At 46.5% G+C, this 22,359-nt stretch overlaps 2 pseudogenes; both read left to right on the top strand.

Moving 5' to 3' along the window:
* Positions 1 to 7,874: 7,874 nt before the first annotated feature.
* LOC118611740 lies at positions 7,875 to 7,993 on the top strand (annotated as a pseudogene).
* A 12,978-nt stretch (positions 7,994 to 20,971) lies between these two features.
* LOC118611871 lies at positions 20,972 to 21,090 on the top strand (annotated as a pseudogene).
* Positions 21,091 to 22,359: the final 1,269 nt, after the last annotated feature.

The following is a 22,359-nucleotide window of genomic DNA, read 5'->3' on the forward strand; positions in this document are numbered from 1 at the left end:
TGGGTACAAACTTGAGGTTTCACCAGGTAGTCAGAGATGCAGAAATAAAGGTGGATGTAAACGTGCGTGTGTGCTGAGCACACAGATTGGGACTTCTAAGTGCCATCAGTCACTAAAAGGAAGCAGGGTGAGTGGCAGAAATTGGATTGTCTCATCGTCCTGGAGTCCAAGGTCAGGGCGATATTGGCAGGGCTGGTTCCTTCTGAGGATTGTGAGGGAGGATCTGTTCCCTGCTCTACCCCAGCTTCTGTTTTGCTGGCAAGCTTTGGCATTCCTCGAGCTGTAGAAGCATCACCCCAATCTCTGTCTTCATGTTTACATGGCATTCTCCCTGTGTGTCTGCATGCAAATTTCCCCTTTTGATAAAGACAAAAGTCACACTGGAGGAGGGCCCAGCCTACTCCACTATGGCCTCATCTTAACTAATTCCATCTGTGATGACCCTGTTTCCAAGTAAGGTCACCTTCTGAGGCCCTGGGGGTTAGGGCTTCAGTATATGAATTTGGGACTTCAACACGATTCAACCCACAACAGATAGTAACAGATTATAATGCACTGAATAAAACAGGAAGCCACGAGTTCCTATTGGTATATAAATACTGGTTTATACAAAGTAGTTCATTAATAAGGTGAAAGCGTGATAAGGAACAGGATATCTACATAGTCTCAAAGTACCTCCCCACAAATTAATTATTCATGACAGAGGAGGAAAGGAGAACCTTAATTTAAAGAGGCCTTATCTACGAATATGGTCACATTGGGGGTTAGGACGTCAACACATGAATTTTGGAGGAGACACAGTCTGGTCCATAACAGCTCCCTTGCCCGAAGGAGGGGAACTCAGAGGCAATGTTTTACGGTGGTTCCAGGGGATGCAGCAGTAACCTGCTACCCAGCACCCCGTGGGTTGCCTCCTTCCTCTCTCACTTTCCTGCCCCGAGGGGTGCTTCCAGGGATAGGGCATCAACTCAATCATGTGCATTTTAATTCTAAACACAGGAGCTGCTTCTGGGAGCCCCAAACCCACCCAGTGCGCCTACCTCCAGCCCTGGACCATGTGCCAGCCTGGCAGGCAGAGTGGGGGCCAGATGTCAGCATCCCTGGGACCAGGGACGAGAGCAGCCTGTGGGACTTCATCATCCCAGCCTGAACACCCGATGCACGCTGGCTGAGACGAGTCTTTCCCAGGGAATTTGGGGCTGAAACCAAGAGATCGTAGCCCTCTCTCGAAGAGAGAATATGAAAATCTGGGCGCTGAGAGGCAGGGGAAGTGGATGCGCAGGAAAAGGAGAAAACAGATGGAAAGAGACAGAGGCGGCTCCGTTGCTGTTTTCCTGTGTTCTTTCTTTTCTGAGACCAGGCTGAGCCCTCTCACAACGTGCACTGTGTCCTGGACATGCTGCCGTCTTTCTTCTTGAAGGTGTCCTGGATTAGTGTCCCAGGTACTGCTGCTGAAGAACAAGCTACCCCACAACTGAGCAGCTCGAAACAACCATGTTACTTACTCTCCCTCTCAATTTCTATGGGTGAGGAATGCAGGAAGGGTTCAGGGGGGTGGTCCTGCCTCAGGCTCCCTCAGGTGGGCGCTCCTGTGTTTCTGACCTAAATGTTCATTATTTAAGCTACTACATTTAGGGGAAACTTGTTACAACAGCAAAAGAGAACAAATCCACCTAGAAAGTGGCAGAGCGAGAGCTTGGACAGAGGGCTGAGTCTTGGACGGGTGCTGTCCTTAGAATACATTGAAGCTCTGAGCCCAGGTAGCACTAAGACCTGAAGGGCGTGGGACTGAGTGATTTCCTGAAAAGGGAGAGTGAGAGTTTTGGGAGTGAGCCTGAGACACAGACACAGGACAGAGGGACCCACACAAGAGTACAGAAAGTGGTCTGAATCCTGCCTGTTTCTTTGAGGGATTTTTTTTGGTTTTGGTTTTTTAAATTTTAAAAAAGTTCTACCTAACTTTTAATTGGGAAAAATCCCAAACCTACTGACAAGAGTAGCATAATGAACATGTATATCCCTTTGCTTAGACTCACAAAGTATTAATGTTTTGCCACATTTGTTTTCCCACGCTCCACAGAATTCTTCTAATGCATTTAGAGAAAAGCATACAAGACCTAAGTATACAGCTCAAATTCTCGCAAAGCAAACACTCATATAAGGACAATCTAGAATCCCACCAGTGAGAGAGGCTGTCCTTGTGTTCCTCCCAGTCACCAACTCCACCCATGTCCCCCCACCTCCCCACCCTGGGCAATTTACCACCATGATTCTCACACCACATGATGGGGCAGGATTGGGATGAGATCGCTCATCTTTCGGGGAGGGTCAGAGTCCTTAGAGAATCCGAAGAAAGACCTTCAGGCCCCCTCCTAGATGAAGATACGCACAGCATTTGGCGCTCAGTACGCAGAGATTCCCAGCCAGAGATTCCCAGCCGTGAAGCTCACTGGAAACGAACCCCCAGGGACAGGCAGAAGCAGATGCAGCTGCTTCCCAGGAGGAAGCCCTGCATGCAGCCCCAGGGGGCAGAGGGAGGGAAGGCTGGCTGTGGCTGCCAGAGGTCCTGGTCCTCCTGTCCTTGCTCTCCCCACCCTTCCCCTCCCCTCCACTGGGGTGGTTAGTTTGCACAGGGAAGTCTTGGTCTCTAGGAATCAGCTAACTCTAGGAGGTGTAGTCCCTCTGGTTGGCAAGGCCCGACTGTATCACAATGAATACAATTCACCAGCCAAGAAATCTGCTAAGCCTTTCCTTGGCATTAGCTCCTTTAGCCCCTACAGCGAAATTATGAAACATGATAAAGCTTATCTGATAAAGACACTGGGAACATTTCCTACCTGGGAACAAGTTAGGTTACTGCTACCAGGGCAGGGGGCATTCAAATCCCGGCCTAGGCATCTCCCCCAGAGAAAGACACAGGGTTAGATAAGATTTGGGGAAGGGTAGAGTTGAGGTGCAATTTCAACGACATAACATTTTTGATTGGCACAAAAAAGAGCAGGCTGTGAGTAAGGGCCAGGTCTGTGAGGACTCAGGGCTCCGTCTCCTTGGAAGCAACAGAATTAAGTTAAGTACCCAATACCGAGTCTGGAAATCCCTTCTCTGAGGCTAGGAACCTGGGCTGGAAGTCGTGGTGAAGAGGAATTTCCCACTTAATTAGCCAACATTTCTAATCAGTTCTTTTTTTTTTTTTTCCTGCTTCTGTAAACATGTAAACATGCTTCCTGCATAGGCCAAAGACCTCGGGGTCAGCTGAAAACTCACCCTTCCCTAATGATGATGTATTGCTTTCGTGCTTATTAGAAAATCCCATGCTTTGTACCTTCCCGTAGCCCATAGCAACTTCAGGGGTCTGTAAATGAGCCCACACCAACTGCAACAACGCGGATCTAAAAGTGAAATTGCCCCTAAGCTCAGGGCCCAGATTTTCAGAGCACTAGCTCTTCTGGGACCGCCAGCATCATAAAACTGAGTTCTCTTTCTCTCTGGGTTACTGCTTGGATTTTCAATGGTCTGATTTTCGGACCTTTGGGGGTTTTTCCGTAGCAGTGGCTGTGTCTCTGTGTCAGAGTTATTAGGTTCTCCAGGCAAGGGTGAGATGCCCCGTTCTCACTATTTTGATTTCAAATAGCCAAGTCTGACTATTGATTTTAGAGAATGATATTTCTCCACATTCTTGTCCTTGGAAGTTAATTAACAAAAGCAATTTTACAGATTCACAGATAAGTACTATTCGACACTCACTGCACAGATGAGGAAACTGAGGCTCAGCAAACATTAAGTCACTAGCTCTAGGTTATAACTGAGTCCGCAGCAAACCATACCTGTTTGGCTCCAGAGCCTGAGGTCATACTAACCCAGACTGCAACACGGGTACTAAGAGGGGACACTCAAAAATCTCTGTCCTCCACTCCAAGGCTCCTAATTCACCCAGGCTCCTGGGTGGAAGGTGTCAGACATAAGTTTCTTAAATCAGTCTTGAGCGTGTGTCAACACTGATTTCTTAACCAGTAGGGGAACCACAGATAGGGTGAGCCAGGTAAAGGTGACGGGGTGGGGGGGGGGGGCGGGGAGGGCGGGCAGGTGCAGACCTGCTTATTTCCCAAGGACATCAATCCCCCACCTCTCATCAAGAGTAGTTAGATCTGAGTCCCACAACCCAAGGACATTTTCAGGCAGGAGACATGAATTAGAAGCAACCAGCAATATCTGAGAAACAAACCTAAAACCAACTAATCTGAGACAATGGGGTCAATTCTCTAGCAGGAGCCACTCAAAGTAACCCAGGAGCTGCTGACCTCAAAAAATAAAAGTTATTTTACCAGAATGAAAAAAAGGGGGGGGAGGTTTATTCAGGAATGGCAAGGAGTTGCAATTCCATAGGCAAATCCTGAGAATGAGGGAATGTTTTTATAGAGGGAAAGGGAAGTTGGGAGGGGCCGTTATAGACCAAGAGTCGATGGAAAGAAACTGGGAGTTCGAGTGTAGTGACTTTTAATCCCAATGAGACGTGAAGAAACTGAAGCCCAGAGAGGTTCAGTAATTTCACAAGATCACACAGCCTGCGGGTGGAAGACTGGAATTGGACCCCTGGCCATGCAACATGAGGGCTTTACCGCCCTGCTACAGAAGCAGGGCGTGGCACAGGGTGTGGTGACAATGTGTGCACCAAGGCCAGTGGCCCCTTCTGAGTATGCCGCGGGGCTTCACTGTGAGCAAAGCTGATCCCGGGAGCTCGTGTGTCCCTGTGTGTTTGCTCGGTGTCTTGGAAGTGGCCTTGAGGACAGGGGGCAGCAGGCAGGTTTGCCTGGGAACGCTCACAGGTGAGGAAGGCAGGAGTGGGTGGAGAGAGGAACTGAGCTGCCATGGGACAGACAGGGAGGCCTCGGTCCCCTCAAAAACCCCACAGGGAGCGCCGAGACTGGGCTGGCCCAGAGTGAGGCAAAGGGGTTATTATGGGTTGAACTGTGTCCCCCAAAAGATATTGAAGTCCTAACACCCAGGACCTGTGACCGTAACCTCATTTGGAAATGGGATCTTTGCCAACCATGCACCCAATGTGACTTTACCCTTATGAAAAGGGGGATATGGACACAGAGACAGACATCCATGGAGGGGAAATGAAATGAAGACACAGAGACAAGATGGTCAAGCGCAAGGGAAGGAACTTCTGAGGCTATCAGTATCTCAGAGACATTGTCCCTCAAAGCCCTCAGAAGACAACCTGCTGACACCTTTGCCTTTGAACTTCTAGGCCCCAGAGCCATGAGAAAATAAATTTCTGTTGCTTAAGCCCACCCAGCTGGTGGTACTTTGTTGGTAGCCCAAGGAACTAACAAAGGAGTTGGACTTTGTATCCCTGTATCGGCATGTCATTTGCTGGCCACCTGGGAGGAGCGTGACTTTAGGGGAGGCAGTTCCGTGTGGAGGAGGGTAATTCCCAGAGAGGAACGCTTGGCAGCCCTGAAAGAGAGGTTGTGGGGGAGGCGGCACAGCACTCACCACACAGAGTCTGCACCCCCGCCTCGGTCCCCTAACCTGAAGAAAGCGTGGAGGTTGGACCTTCCTGCTGTTGGCCCCTCTCGGCAAGGAGCATGCGAATGTCAGAGAAGCAAAGATCACATACCCACCATCCAACCAGGGTGACAGACACAAAGACCCTAAGCCAGAGGGTCCCATACCACAGATTCAATCATGTTCCCCAACTTCATAAAATGTGTGGCCCTCAGGCGCCATCATCTACTAAGAGAGTTACAGCTTCAAGAAATACAGCTGACCCTTGAACAATGCATGTTTGAACTGCGTGGGTCCACTTATACGCAATTCAAACCCACGCAGTTCAAACTCGCCTTGTTCAAGAGTCAATTGTATGTTTGACCCGCGCGGTTGGGAATCCGCGGATACTGCGGGCCGGTTTAAGTTACACCTGGGTTTTCGACTTTGTTCGACTTTGACCACATTGTTCAAGGGTCAACTGTATTCACTTTCCTCTTACGTTTGTTGGAAGGAAAGCACAGCACAAACGCAGCGACACGATCCAAGCGCCCACCCAAGTGGAGCAGGTAAATGCGTCATGGCCTATGTGGGTAACGGCATTCCGCACAGGATGAGACCGGACACTCTGCTAGGCTGAACCCTATGGAATGCCGTTTGTGTGGCTCAAAACAACAGTTGAATGTCAGCAACTTCGCAGGGTTCAACAACGCGATTCAGGCAAGTGCGGAGTCTCACAAACACTGTTGGGCACAAGGAGTCAGACCCAAGAGTGTACGACGTCCGATTCCATTTATACATAAAGTGCAAACGCAGGCAGAGCAACCCAGCGCTACTGGCATCAGGACGGCAGGTACTTTTGGAGGATAATGACTGGGAAGGGCACGAGGGCGCTGGGATGGTGGGAGAATGTTCTAGTTTAGATCTGGGTCCTGGTAAAACAAGTGTGTACAGTTTGTAAAAATGCATCGATAAGCTTTGCACTTATAACAAGCGCACATTTCCATACCTGTGCTGTGCACTGTCATCCGATACTCCGTGCGAGGTTTGGGAGGCACAGAAAAGGCGGGTTTGGGGGTGTTTTGGTCAGCGTCCTGCCAGGAAACAGATGATCTTAAGAAAGGCTGTATCTGAAAAGCATCGAATGGTTTTCAGGTATGGGCAGGGCTGAGGAAGCCAGCGACAGATATGGTGGCCCATGGGGACTAACTCATAGGCTGAAGGGGCAGGTAAGGGGACATGGCACCAGAACCTGTAGCAAGCTGTGGCCTGTGCCCTGGGCTGAGAGGATGCTGGGGGAATAAATACCCAAACGTTATTCTTTTCCCTCCCGCCAATCTCTCAAAGACACATCCAATGGCTGTGTCCAACCAGAAGCCAGAAGACAAGAACCTCACTGACACAGCACAGAGAGGACAGAGGGCCAGGAGGACCAGGAGGCGCGTACGGAGGAGACAAGCACACTGGCTGCTGCGCAGGGACATGGGCCGCTTGGCCGGTCTCTCTGTTTTTCAAGAGAATGCGGAAATCCAGACTTTTTTGCACAATCTTTGCATTTGTAAATGTTGATGGCTAATTGAAATTATTTTTCAAACGCTGTGTGGCCAGGCGACGCATGTCTGGGAGGTGCTGGTTTGAAGTCTCCAAGTCAACATCGCAGCTGGAGTCCCGAGCACCCAATTCTAGGAGCACAGACCTGTCAAAAGGGCCAGGTGTACAGGGGAACACGGTAATGATGACACGGGGGGGGGGGCTTATTTTTGTTAGAAGAAGATGTAATAGTGCCAATCGACACAAAACAAGTGGAAACATGCAATTCTGCTTCTGTCGAAGGCTCAGTGAAACTCCAAACTCCCAGACTCATTTCTTTGTGTCCATATTGGCCCCTGTCCCCCCATGACACCACTTGACACATTTAGGGAACAAAATGACTAGGATCCTACCCTCAAGATTGTCCTACCTTCAAATCTCGTGGGGTTGTGGTAAGGAAACTAACCGCCCAGAAAACACTCGTGAGAACGGGGACAGGCGTGAAAACAGAAGTTTCGGAGCAGAGCGCCGGCTCTGACTCTCATCACGCTGTAGCAAAGAAAGTGTCCAGGTTAATCGAAGTCACGTTCAGGCAGACCTGGAGGAGGGGTGGGAACTGGACCCAGAGGCAGGAAAGAACAGAATCCATTTGAATGAAACACAGGAAATGAGGTGGTGAGTGCCCTGAGTGCTGGTGTGGAAGGAGCAAGGATTGTATTCGATCTGAGGTCACAGGGGGACGAACAAATCCGATTCTAATTCAGTGGCACAGACAGGCCACAGAAGGGGTTTAGGCAAAAGAAAGGGACGGTGAGTTTCTCAGGTCAGCAGTGAAAAAGGCAGTACTCCTAGTTTACAGCCATGCCGCCCTGAATGCCCCCGATCTCGTCTGATCTCAGAAGCTAAGCAGGTTCGGGCCTGGTTAGTATTTGGATGGGAGACCACCTCAGAATACCAGGTGTGGTAGGAGTTAAAAAAAGGAAAAAGAAAAAAAAGAAAAAAGAAAAGTCATCATTCCTTGTGGAGATGACCTGATGTTACCCCTCCAGGTGTGGCTCCTGCCCCCTCGACATTGACCACTGGTTCCCTCCACAAGGTGCCTCTCCTCTCCCTCCCCAAGAACCCCGGCCAGGTAAAAGTCAGCTGACCACATGAGGCATCATCTCACACTTGTCAGAATGGCTACCATCAAAAAATCAACAAATAACAAGTGCCGGGGACCCTCGTGAATGGCTGGTGAGAATGTAAATTGGTGCAGCTGCTATGGAAAACAGTGTGCAAATTCCTCAAAAAATTAAAGACAATCACCATATGACTCAGTAATTTCACTTCTGGGTGTTGATCCAAATGAAACAAAAAAACTAATTTGAAAAGATATATGCATCCCTATGTTCACTGCAGCATTATGTACAATAGCCAAGATATGGAAGCAACCTAAATGTCCATTGATAGATGACTTGGGTAAACAAGATGTGGTATAATGGAATAGCACTAAGCAATTAAAAAAAAAAAAAAAGAATGAAATTTTAGCATTTGTGACAACGTGGACCTAGAGAGTATTATGCTAAGTGAAATAGACAAAGATGAATACCACATAATTTCACTTATATGCGGAATCTAAAAAACAGAACAAAGCAGAAACAGACCCATAGGTACAGAGAGCAAACCGATGGTTGCCAAAGAGGAGGAGGGTGAGGGGAATGGGTGAAATAAATAAATTTATTTATTTTTAAATGTGCACAAAGCCTAAAAAATATTTTGATGATTTAAGTTCTGTAGAAATTTCATTTTAAACGCTTTTAAGCAATATTCAACATCAGCAATTTGCAATATAATATAAAATCGGTTTTGTGTTTGAATCTTCTAAAATGATTCATGAATTTGGTTTAGTACAATCTTATCCAAATTTGGAAGTGGCCTTGAACGTTTTATAGAAAATACTAGTTAGGGTAGGGAGCTGCCAAAGAAACTTTAGGGAACTCGAGTTAATTACAAATTATTTTAAAAGTACAAAAGAAAAATAAAGTGAAGGTGATCATAGATCACACTTAAAGTAATACTGATTTAGGCACTATTAATACCACATCAAAAAAACATTAGTTGACACTTCGCAGTTGAATGGTGAATGAACTAAGAATGAATGAATGAATGAATGAATGAATGAATGAACAAATGAACAAAGACTGACCCGCCTTTCTACACCAAGCAGGAAGCAACCCCCTGGGAATTCCCGAAACATCATTTCCCCCTCCCTATGGCCCTGACAGCATCGGTCCTATCTCCTTTATTGGACCATAAATTTCCCAGACACAAATGCCAGGCCTGACACATCTAGATGTTCCCCGACATGGAGGAAACTGACTTTTAATAAATTTTTCCTCTGTGTCAGGGAATTTACATGCCCTGAGTCACTGAGTTCCCACAACACAGTGAGGTAGGTGTCACTGGTGGAAGAAGCAAGTTCATTTGCACAAAGCGACCTGCCCAACGCCAAGGCTGTGAGAGAAGCGGAAAAGATGTCAGCCCACAACATGGAAGTCCGAGCCCCTGGAGGGTGTGTGCATATTCCGTAGGCCTGACTTTACCCCAGAAGGCGGCTCTGTAGTTTGCTTTTTTTAGAGTGTGAACAATATGCCTTCATGGAAGTATTAACCAAAGAGCGAGGAGCACAGACCAGGCAGCGGCTAGGCTGGGAGTACGTCTGGGGAGGTCACTGGAGTTGGTGGTGGGGAGGCTGTCGTTACCAGGAGGAGGAACGGGCTGTGTTTGGGGTAGATGAGGGAGATCTGGGTGGGGCTTCGGACTGCTTGGCAGTTGGTTTACCGGTTAGGACTATCCATTCACAGCTCCTGAGCACCTACTTCATGCTGGGCACTGTGCTGGGTGCTGAACTGCGGCAGTGAACAAGACAGAGTCCCTGCCCGCAGGAAGGTGATATGTGGGGTAGAGCAGCCAAGGAACATAGCAAGTAAGTAAATGGCTGAACACATGCAGAAATAGCGGAGAAGGGAGAGGAGCGCTGGGAACACTGGGAGGTGGGGAGGGCTTTCTGAAGAGGAGGCACTTGAACTTCTTCCTCCAGCTGGGGAAGAGGAGGAGTAAATGCAGACCTAGGGCAGGGGCTATGCCACTAACGGGCCACATAAACATCTTCCTCCTCAAGCTCACAGGCTCCACCCTCCACTCTCAATTCAAATCAGATCACTGCTGGTGGTTTCAGAGAGTTTTATCATGCCTTTATTCCAGTCACATTAGGTCATCTGCATTTCCTCACATTGTTCAACTTTCTAGGAACCCCAGACCTAAAGGCTGAGCATAGGGAGGAGGGGAGATAGATACCACAGGTCACAGAGGGTATAGATCAGGACATTCAAAGCCCTGGAAGTTCAGACCCTCCCAGGTGGTCAGAGCCCTGGGGGCAGAGGCCCTCCAGCACCCCATTGTCCCTGCTGAAATGAGGGACTGCATCTGTGCTCACTCAGGATTCAGTCAGGGGGAGCCTGAGGGAATCTGTCTCCCTCAAACTGTGAGAGGGCAACTTGGGGCTATAAGAAGCCATATTCTGGACTCTGGAGAAAGCGGTCTGCAAGAAAAGACTGAGTGAGAGAGGCAGATATGAAAAAGACAGATTTTAAAAAGTGATTTAAAACCCTGTGCGACTTTGAGCTCCTGGTTCCGTGTCCCTGAGGTACAACCCCGCTCCTAAATTTGAATTCCCTTACAACAAACTTCTCTTTTCTCTTCAACTACTTCAAGTCGGGGTCCTGCCATGTGGACCCAAAAGAACTTTAAAAGATACACCTGCCTTGACAGAGTGCACCTTGCATTTCTCCTTCCTGAGAAAGCATTTTGTCAAGACTAGGTTTAGCTGCAAGTAACGGAAAAACTCAAAACCAAATAGCTAAACAAAAAAGAAGTTTAATTTGTTTTTACGTAAATGAAGTCTGGAGTTAGGGTAGCCAGGGCTAATGCGGCAGCCTCTTTCATGTTATCGCTCTCTGGTGCGTCTTTTGTGATCCAATATTCCTGCTGAAGCTCCAGCCATCACACCCACATTCCAGGTAGTAGTAAAAAGGAAGGAGTTAGAAAAACTCTTTAAGGCCGATTCCTGGAAGTCTCATACAATGCTACTACTTGTATCTACTGGCCGAAATGCAGTTCAGTACCCACACTTAGCTCGGGGGGACAAAGACAACGTAATTTTTGTTGGGCTGCAATGTGTCCTTTTGAAAATCAAGGTTTGTATTACCAAGGAAGAAAGAGGGATTTCTTCCAAAATATTCCTTCTGCAGAGACGGAGGCAGCCTGAACCTTCAGACCCTGAGGTTCACTAAACTGAGAAGTTTCCTGACGGACATTTGGAGAACTAATTCCGCTAAAAAGAAACTATCAACAGTGGACCAATGGATGTAGCTCACCTAGGGCAGGCAGTGGCCTAGGGAGCAGGCACAAGGCCAAGGAGCTGTCAATCTCCTGTTAGAGCCCAGCTTTGTTTTTCTTATCTACAGAGGAAACCACCCCAACTCCATCCAGGGCAAGGTCTAATCTGTTCTTCTCATGTGACAGCCACAGTGAGTACTTACTTATGATCCTTTGGAGCTATGAATGGGTGGAGCCCTGATCTACTACAACCCCCAGAGACAGAAGCCCGAGCCCCACCACCCTTTTCTGGACAAATACCCATCCCGCCATAGTCCTCAGGAAAAACACACATCTCCACCACCAGCAGGCACCATTCATATAGAGCACATCCCACAGAGTCATGCAAGGCAGTGGCACACTGGCTCACATACATTCTCACGCGTTGAGAAGAGGGAGTATAAGAATTAGATCGAATGGGTGTATCTCCCTGTATCAGCTTCCAGAGAAGAGTGCGTCAAGGTGGAGCAGGATGGGGCGGAATACAGCTGACCCTAGCACAATGTGGGGGTTAGGGGCATGGACCCCAAAAATCCATGTATAATTTCTGACTCCGCAAAAACTTAACTACTAATAGCCAAATGTTGAACATAAGCCTTACCTCTAACATAAATAGTCAATTAACATATATTTTATTTACCGTATTCTTACAAGAGAGTAAGCTAGAGTAAGAAAATGTTAAGAAAATCAAAAGGGAGAGAAAATAGTTACAGTAATGTAGGTATTTAATTTTTAAAAACCATATGTAAGTGGACCCACGCAGATCAAACCTATGTTGTTCGAGGGTCATCTGTAATCACCAATTGATACCGTTATAGCCCAAATGACAGGGTCATAGCCAAGCCACAAGAAGAGTTCAGTGGCAAGTGGAGGATGGACTAGAGATGGAGGGACAGGGAGAGCAGGTGGAGACCTCTCTGAGCCTCTAAAAGAGCAGAGGGTGCCTGGTTCCAGGGCGGCACATTCTAAACTATTAGAACTAATTAGTCCCTTGGCCACACTTGTTAGACTTTTTTGGGGGGCAAGGCAACCCTTGGTTGACCTCACAGATTGCAAGGACCTTGTCAGCTTACAAGCCCTTTTTTTTTTTTTACACGTACCGCACCTGGTCTTCCCAGGTGGTCTCCCATCCAAGTACTAACCAGGCCCAAGCCTGCTTAGCTTCCAAGATCAGACGTGATCGGGCTTGACTTGTTAGACTTTTAACCAACTCTCTAGGGAGGAGGATTTGGGAGCTGGGAGCAGAAACCACTGGGCTACCTTTAACCTCCTGTATTTGTTTTTCAGGGGGTGCCATGCCAAATACTACAGAATCGATAGCTTAATAAAATACAATTTATTTTCTCATAGTTCTAGAGGCTGGAAGCCCAAGATCAAGGTGCTGGCAGAATTGGCTTCTCCTGAGGCCTTTCTCTTTGGCTTGCAGATGGGTGACATCTCTGTTTCATCACACGACCTTTTCTCCCTGTGCCAGCATCCCTGGTCTCTTCTTTTTCTTATATGGAAACCAGTCCTGTTAGATCAGGGACTTATGATTTCATTTAACCTCAACTACCTCTTTTAAAGGTTTTATTTCCAAACGCAGTTGCACTGGGAACCAGCGTTTCAACATATGAAGTTGTGTGGACATACACAGTTCAGTCTCCAACCTGTACTTGTTTTAATTAATAATACAACCTGGTATTACCATCTGTACTGACACCCTTTTTCTTGAAAAGCACAAAGTATTCTGAGTTTCCATTGGCATTTTTCTCTTCTCCCACCCTCACGGAGCTAAAAAGAACATCCATGACTCCACTGGATCTTTTTATTTGAGTGAATAATATTTTTTTCTCATATAACTTAATGTTTTTCCTACCATTGACATATGGGCTATGGCTGAAAACAGCAAGGTAAAAAAAATTGCTCTCACTTGGGAAGTGCTATTGCTCTTGTGTTTTTCTATATTCTTGACCCCTAATTCCAGGGAAGTGAAGAAGTGTAGTTTTAGCTTACTTTTAGCTACTATTTAGCCTGATTTGATCTAGGATTGGGCTAGTTCAAATTCTGAGAGGCTGAAGGGGACGGCCCATCCCAGGGAAAGACCAGCCTCTCCACGACTCTATGTACCAAAATTAGTAAATTAGTATACGCACAGCCACCGTTTCACTTCCACTTTCCAAATCTCGTGCGTGCGAGTACGTCAGGTTTGCCAAACCCTAGCTTCAAGGGAAGTGAGGAGGTATAGACGCAACTTCCCAGACTCTGCATTACAGGAACGCACACCAGAAGGAGGAAGGCTTGGATGATGAGCAAACGAATCCACACTCTAAAATCCCTGGGACATTTTCTCTTCAGCGTCCTACATCCCAGGGGAAATCCACACGTGGTCTTTCCCCTGGGTCAGTAGGGTCTGCTTTTGAGAAGGTCCAGATAACCTCTTGGTTATTTGCACCTCCTTTTCTCCCAGCAACTGAGTAGAGATTTAAGTTCTCAGTGAATACCTTTCATCCTGGCCTGAAGGTAAGACCAGTTAGAGAAAGATGCAGGAGTAAGGGAGAGAGCGAACAACACGTTGGCTTTTTACCTGAACAATAAACAATAACAGGGAACATGGCTGAGCTGTGTGGCCCAATGGGTTTGCCATTACCATCCTCCTTTCTGCTGCCTCTAAACTAAGCAGCTGAATTTAGGATATAAATTTAGCTTTGTGTGACAGATTCAAAATAACAAAAGCTTAAATTGCATAGAAATGTATTTTTCTCTGCTGTAACTGTGCAAGCTAGTGTGCAGCTCTGCTCTGTGAAGGTGTCAAGAACCTGGGCTCTTCCATCCTATTCTCAGCCTCCTTCCTATATAGCGTTACACTTGTCCCCACGGTCCAAGATACCACTCTAACATCCCAACTCTCGTCTGAAGAAAGAGGAAACAAGAAAGGGAAGCCCTCTTCTTTAGGCATGACCCCAAACCACACTTCTGCTCACATCCCATTGGGACTAGCCACATGGGCACATTTGCTACAAGGGAAGCTGGGAAATGTAGTCTTTATTTCACACAACTATGTACCTAGCTAAAACTTTTAGAAAGAGGGGGCTAACATCAGGATTGGGGATACCACTAGTTTTCTTCCATATAAACTTACCTCCAGTAGCCTCTTTATATAGGGGAGGAGGGGGCAAACCAAACATACTGTTTCTGGAGACAGGCAGAACTAAGAACAGAGAGAAAAAATCTGAGCCACAGAAGCTTAATTTCCTCTCCCGGACTTATTAATCTCATAACAGGGAGATAGGGACAAAAGCCAGAAGCCTTACTTCAACTCCAGATTTCTAACTGGGGCACTATTGGCTTTCAGGTGAGACGAGTTTCTGTTTTATGGGACAGTCCGCAGGATGCTTAGCCCAATAAATGTCAGTACTCTTCCATCCTCAGGCATGTGACAACCAAATGTAGGCAGATATTTGCAAGCGCCCTAGAAGGAGCTGGGGGTCCCTTGGATGGATGACAGGGATGTCCTTCCATAGAAAAGTGAAACACATGGGGTAAATCTTCCCCCATCCAAACTTAGCCCCTAGGGGTACAGGGAGTCCTTTTGGCCTTCAAGCTGCTTTTCACAATTCAGCTTTGTCTAGAGCCACCCAACACTGGCTATTTGTCCTGTTACCTGTATTAATAAAATGTGCTTTACAGTTCCCTCCAACATACCATCACCTTACATGTGCGCGTGCGCGCGCGCGCACACACACACACACACACACACACACACACACACACACGCAAACAGAATTGAATAACTCAGCAAGGACTCAATGAGCCAAGAAAACAGGACTGACCTTGAGCCTCAGAAAACTCATTGAGAATGGGAGGAAGGAAGTGAGGCTGGCTTTGGGTGGATTGACTTACATGGATGTGACCTTGAACAATTTATTTAACCTTATTCATGTATCTCTTTTGGGATGGTTTCTCAGTCTTAACTTTGTTTTTCACAGCTGTGACAGTTTTGAGGAATACTGTATTTTGAAGAATACAGGTATTTTGTAAATAGTCCCTCAATTAGGGTTTGTATGAGTTTTTCTCATACTTAGACTGGGGTTCAGCATTTTGGGGAAAATGCCATAGAGGTGAAGTGCCCTTCTAGTCGCATAATTTCAGGGGCTACATCTTATCCGCACAACATCACTAGGGAATGTTAAACTTGCTCAGTTGGGTAAGCCATCTAACCCTAATGAAAGAGAAGTGACTTAATTAGAGATCTGCCACTTGCATTTTTCCTTCCTATAAGTAGTCAGTCCCTTCCCCAAGTTATCTATGGACTTGATGATGATTTGTTATGATTTCTACACATATAACTTAGCTATTTCTTGAAGTATAAGCATGGGTTTATTTCAACTCCATCCTACCTTGTTTGGACTGTAAAGGCAAGCTATGTACATAATTGCTCTGGTCATCTCTCTCTTTTTTTAAGTAATTTTTTAAAAGTTTAATTGTGGTAAAAAAAAAAAACCCTCATAACTTGCTTTACCATCTTAATCATTTTTAAGGTACAGTTCAGTAGTCTTCACATTGTCGTGTGACAGAATGGGTCTCATATTCTCTTGGTAACACACTAAAAAATTTTGCACGGTTATGTAGGCAGATGTTTTAATTTCATCATTATTTTTGTGGTTTTATCTGCATTAATATAATTAGCATATAAGCATATAATTTTGTAGATATTATTGTTTAAAAATGAAGTCAAGCTTATTTTAGACGAGTCGTTTCAAAGAAAAATATTAAGTAAATAAAAGTGTAGGCGGGGTGTGGACATAAAAGGAATTATGATGTGGTATGAGAAACCCTGAGGTTTGGAAAACACTGACCTGCTGAATCCTCTTCCCCCAGGGTCAGTTTGACCGTTTTCTGCACAGGGAGCTTCCTTTACCCATCTTCAGTCTCAGCTACATCCCAAGTCTTGTGCTCTTGAAATTGTTTTTCACCTTTCCTTGCAATCAAAGTTCTTTTGCAGGCAAGTGACTGAATCCCAAGTCAAACTGTCCCAGGAAGATCAATGGGAATATGAGGACTCACATAATGCAAAATCTGAAGGATTGTTCCAGCTTCAGGCACAGCTGGATCAAAGTGTTTAAATGACGTCATCGGCTATCTCTGTCCATCTACTGGCTACCTTTCCTATATGTTGCCCTCATTTTTAGGCAACTTCTCAACTCATGCTAGAAAAAGGGCCTACAGCGGCTCTACCCTTAGATCCCTTCAATTTAGCAAACCCAGCCGAAAGAAAATACTTTATCCCCCAGAGTTCCAATAACATTTCACTTCACTCCTCCTTGGCCTGCTTTGGGTCTTATGCCAGCTCTCAAGCAATCACTGGGCCATGGGGTTAAAATGCTCTGATAGGCCAGGCTTGGGTCACATGTCCAGCCCTCACCCAATTATGATGGTTATTAATTGTCTTGCAAATAATAGTTTATCACTCATCTCGGTCCTCTAGTCTGGCTAATTGCTCCAGAAGAGGCTTTCAGAAACATCATAAAAGAGGAAGCACTACTAATGCCCATTAAGAAATAAAGACATACCACTCACTTGATAAATACTGTTTTTAGAGACCCATGGAAGAAAATTTGCCCCCCAGCGGGGAACCTTAAATTCCCTGGGAGAAAAAAGCAGGAGTTTCTGAGTCAGACAGATCTATATTCAAATCCCAAGACTCTCATTATGCTCGCTAACTCACTAACTTATTTACTCACTAGAAAAACATTTATTTAACAGTTCTGGACACTGAGAATATAGCTGTGAATCGACAAAATCCCTATCTTCTTGGATGTGACATTCTAGTTAGGAAGGTGGGCATGGAGGAGGGGAGTCATAATAAACAAGTGGACAAAGAAAGAAATAATTTTGAATAGTAACAAATATTGTAAAGAAAATAAAAGTGTGTCTTGCTGGAGAGGATCCGGGGGCCTGGCTTGCAGCAGGCCTTAGGGAAAGCCTTTTCAAGAAGTCAATGCTAACTTTGAAATGGAAATAATGAGATGCAGTCAGCCATGGATGATTTGTGTAAAGCTCTAAGAAGAGGAAGCAGCAAGTGCTAAGGCCCTGAGGTGGCCTCCTCCGAGAACGGACAAAAGCCGCTGTGAATAGCTGTGCGATGTTAGGTGAGTTACTGAGTATCTGTGCGCCACTGCAAAATAAGAATGATTATATGGATCCCTCAAGGTTGCTATGAGGATCAATTAGAAAACAGCTGTGAATAGGGCTATCGCTTGGCATATGGTAAGTGTTCAATAAACACCAGCTATTAGTTCGAGCAATATGATTATTAATTTGAGGAGGAAAGAGTGGACTTGGAGGGTGAAAGGGTGAGAGAAAGGAGATTTTGTGGCTTATCCTTCCAGCCACTATATCCAGAATCCAAAATTCAGGATATAGTATAAGCTACGCCCTGAGATAGGGCTTCTGAACACGCCTCCAGGACACCCTGGAGACCAATTACAATAATTGGCATTTTATTTTAATTGCTACCGCCATTCATTGAGCACCCACTATCTGTCAGGCACTCTGCTGAGCACCTCACGTCTATGGGCCCCTCTCACTCAGGGGTTGGCACTAGTATTAACATCCCCATTTTACAAAGGAGAAAAACTGAGGCTCAGAGATGATGGTCACAGAGCCTGCAGCAAAGCCAGGAGGCCAGCAGGAGGTGAGCCACTTCCTACCTGATGATCTTTGGCCATTCCTCATCTCTGATGAGGGGTGACAATTCTTCCCCGCCCTCCATCTCTATCGTTCTCCCTAACTGGAGATCCGGGAGTGGGAGAACGGTTCAAAGACGGAGGAGAGCAAAAGCCCAGAGCCCTTTCTCCATGATCCCTGCCTCAACCTGCTTCCCACCTATCACTACTACCAACGCCTTCTAGAGAAGAGCCCAGGCCTAGAGGCGGCTCCCCAGCCAACAGCTGCAGCCTGGGCAGGGATCGCAGGGACTGTGGCTAGAGATGGGCGGGGCCGGAGATGGGCGGGGCCTGGGCGGGGCCAAGGCTGTGTAGTTGATTGCAATCTAGGAGGTTCCACTCCTGACAGGACAACTTCCTCACTGTGGCCTTTGAAAAGAACACGGTATGAGGTGTCCTCTGGTCGTCGGCTCTACCTGGGAGAGATTGCTCCTAACAGGTGCGTGGGAAACAAGGAGAGGAGACCCCCGGGAGAGTCTTTATCCAAATCAGACTCTCCCCACTCGGAGTTCCGACTCTGGTCAGTGCAAAGACCACGCAGCACAGGCACCCCCGCTACTGACCCTTTTACAAAAGAAAATGTGAGGCTCGGAGAGGGGCGGAGCCGTCTGCCCAAGATTGCAGGGCCCGCGAGGACAGAACCAGAATTCAGAACCCCAGTCCAGCCCCTTTGCTCCAGCGAACCCTGTCTCACCTCAGCTATCCACATCTAATCATAATTTTTAAACAGTACCGTTAACAATAATAAAGTAATAACAATACTAATATAAAGAAGTTATTGTGACCGTGTACTTCTACATCCCAGCCTGTTCTAAGAGTTTTCACATGGTAACATTTAATTTAATTCTTAATCCTGTGAAGCAAGGACTAAATGATCCCCATTTCATGGAAGGGGGAACTGAGGCACAGACAGGTCATGTGCGTCCCCAGGCCACACAGCTTGCAAGTGGCAGAAGGCAGATTTAAACCCAGATGGTCTGGATTACAGAGACCACACACATCTGCCTTTTCCAGACCTTGAAAATTCCAGTTCTGTGTATTTTCAAAATCCTGAACTCCACCCAATTTAAAAAGTCGCCTCATCCCTAGTCAGGCCTGTGTCAGACTGAAGTGAGGACACTGTGCGACACGGTGGGCCTCTCTCTACTCTTTTTGTGTCCTTCCTCCCATCCTAGAGCTGCCGTCTTTGGCCCCTCAGGGCCATGCGCAGGCGGGAGGAAGGAAGGGAAGGGGGCGGGAAAGCGTCTCCGTCTCCGTCTCCTCCGCTGCTGTGGTTGTAAGGGACAGGTGTTCTCTATGGCTGAGACGAGGTTGCCAGCTCTCTCTTGTGGGGGGACGGGGTACTTTGGGGACCCTCATCACTGGAGAGTGTGTTCCCAAGGCTTCCATGAAGGGAGTCCACTGGAGGCTGCCATTTCCCGGCCCGCTACAGCCTCTTTCAGTCAAGGTCACCCGTCGGCAGGCCCTCTCCCACGAGGGTCTTTGCCAGGATGGCCTCCAGCTGGATCCCTTCAGAAGCCTGCACCTCAAGCTTTTGGGGGAACAACAAGAATATCCATGCATTTCCCACGAGCCAGTGGCGGATGCCTCTCCCACTACATTCGTTACCTGGAGACTTTCAGGTCTAAGTTCCTCCCAAAGTCCAGGGGACCCTTCTCTAGTTCTCCAAGAGGTTGCTAAGTGAGCGCCCTCACTTGGTCTAATGAGGAGAAAAGCCCCACCCTCACCCTTAGCACAACCCCAGGAAGCCCCTGCTCCTGGCCTTCCCCTCCCAGGGCTTGGGGTGGGGAGAGGTGCGGCCCGCTGCTGGCGCGACCAGTGTGACAGGGGAGGCCTGTGTGTGGGAGCTCAGCTAGGAGTGTGGGGTTCTTAGCATCTGCCGTTTAGTTTTCAATCTCTTGGACCTCCGTGGAGATATTGAGGCAATGGGAGGAGTCAAGGTCAACATTCTGGAATGAATATATATAAAAATATATCCCTCTCTCTCTCTCTCTCTCTACACACACACACACACACACACACACACACACACACACACAGTGACAGCCAGTGTCCTTGGACTAAAACTGGGAAAAATTGAATAGAAACTTTTTCTCATTTGGTTGACGATTAAAGATGAAATAAGATAAGCACGGTCCTGTAAAGTAAGTAAAAGTTCTGGAATCATCTCTATGGTTCTAGCTCTGAAATTCCAACCTTCATCTGGCATGCCTAAATATATATATTTATATAAATATATAAATAATAGATAGAAATACATTTTAAGTATGCAAAACATATTTATATTAATTAATATAATTTATATTTTATTTATTCATATTGTGTATGTTTGTTATAAAATTATAAATTTGATATGTAATTATAATATTACTATGTATAAATATGTAATTGTAGTTATATTGTGATATATAATTCTATGTTATATAATTCATATGATATATAATTATATGTAATTACTTATTATACAATTAAAATAACATACATATATATAATTTTATTCTAATACAGAATTACATACTATAAATTTATTAATATTTATTAATATAGTTTAGTTTATGTATGAAATACCAGTTAGACTGTCCTTAGCCCTGAAAATTCATAACCTCATTGAATCTCAGGCACTCCTGGGAAATGGTTACTGTCAACCCCTCCTTGGAAAGTATAGAAACTAAGGCTCAGCACCCAGAAATAATAAGTGGTAGAGTCAGGGTTATGCACCCAGGCCTAGCAACCTCAGAGTCTACAAATGAAACCATGATTCTACATCAGCTGGAGTGAGAGTTGCTAAGATGTCAGGTCTTCTTCTTAAGATGTCTTGGGATGTTTACAGTCACGCCACACTGAACGTTCCTGATCTCGACTGATCTTGGAAGGTAAGCAGGGTCGGGCCTAGTTAGTATTTGGATGGGAGACCACCTAGGAATACCAGGTGCTGTAGGTGTTAGAAAAAAAAAAAAAATGTCTTGGGGACGCTCCCTGATTTACCAGGTACCTGTGGCTGTGTCAGAGTCAGAACTTGGTCTCAGAATGAGGACTCCAGACCTGAAATCTGCCACTCTGGTCACTTATTTAATAAACACTGCTCTGCACCCAGCCTGTACTGGGTGGTCCTAAGGACACAGTAGTGACCAAGACAGCCCCAGGCCTGCCCTCTTGGGGCTCGCAGTCCAGAGGGAAAACACACCTGTCCCAGACAGTGAGGACCCAGAGTCGATGGGGCAGAAATGGGGTGGGGGGAGGGAGACCCGGAGGGCTCAGGTCTGAAGCTGGGAATGCGGTGGCCAGGAGATGACCTATCAAAGTTGTCAAAATCAAAATAGGGGCTCAGAAGAGTATGACATCAGCTATGCAAATTGCATCCCTGTGCTCTTCGTTGCATAAAAGCATAAGAATGCAAATTTTTTCCATCAAGATAGGAAAACAAAGCCTTGAGTAAGTACTCAGGTATAAACTTTTATTCTTGTCACTTTGTGACAAGAACTTCCCTTACCCCATCAGGTCAGTTTGAGTTCCTGCCCAAACATTGTGTTTTCTATTACCGAGCACACCTGAGGATCAGGGGAGACCTCAGGAGAGGGCATGCTTGAGCTGAAACTTGAATCACAGCTAGAAAAAGAGAGGGAACAGCATTCTAGGGGCTCCACAGCAGGAGGGACTGATTTCTCAGTTGGCAGGGCCCATCAGAACCCATTCAGTGCCGGTAATCAATTGCTCCCTAAAAACCACCCCAAAATTTAAAATAGCAACCATTTCTTTAGCTCACGATTCTACTAAACAGTTCTCCTGGTCTCATTCATGAGTCTGTGGTCAGCCAGGGAGTGCCTGGGCACCAGTCCGGGGTGGCCTCCTTCATGTGTCTGGCAGTGACATGGCTGGCAGCTGGGGCCACGCAGCCTCTCATCCTCCAGTAGGCTAACTTGGGCTTGTTCAGTCAGCAATGGAGGAGGCCCAGGCTCAGAACCGACATGGCATCACTTCTGCCGTGTTTTATTGGCCAAAGCAAGTCACGTGACTGGCCCAGCTTCAATGGGAGGGAAGTAGGCCTCACCTCTTGAAGAGAGGAGTTGCACATCGCTCTCCATTTTTTGTCTTCTGTCACACCTTCCAACAGATGTTCATTAAATATTTGTTCATCATCACTTGGGGAAGGGCAGAGTTCTCTACTGGCAGACTTCAAACTCACCTCTGTTTTTATGAGCTATTCAGCTTT

This window comes from Rousettus aegyptiacus, unplaced genomic scaffold (assembly GCF_014176215.1).
Source record: "Rousettus aegyptiacus isolate mRouAeg1 unplaced genomic scaffold, mRouAeg1.p scaffold_m13_p_14, whole genome shotgun sequence".
In the NCBI taxonomy this organism is placed as follows: domain Eukaryota; kingdom Metazoa; phylum Chordata; class Mammalia; order Chiroptera; family Pteropodidae; genus Rousettus; species Rousettus aegyptiacus.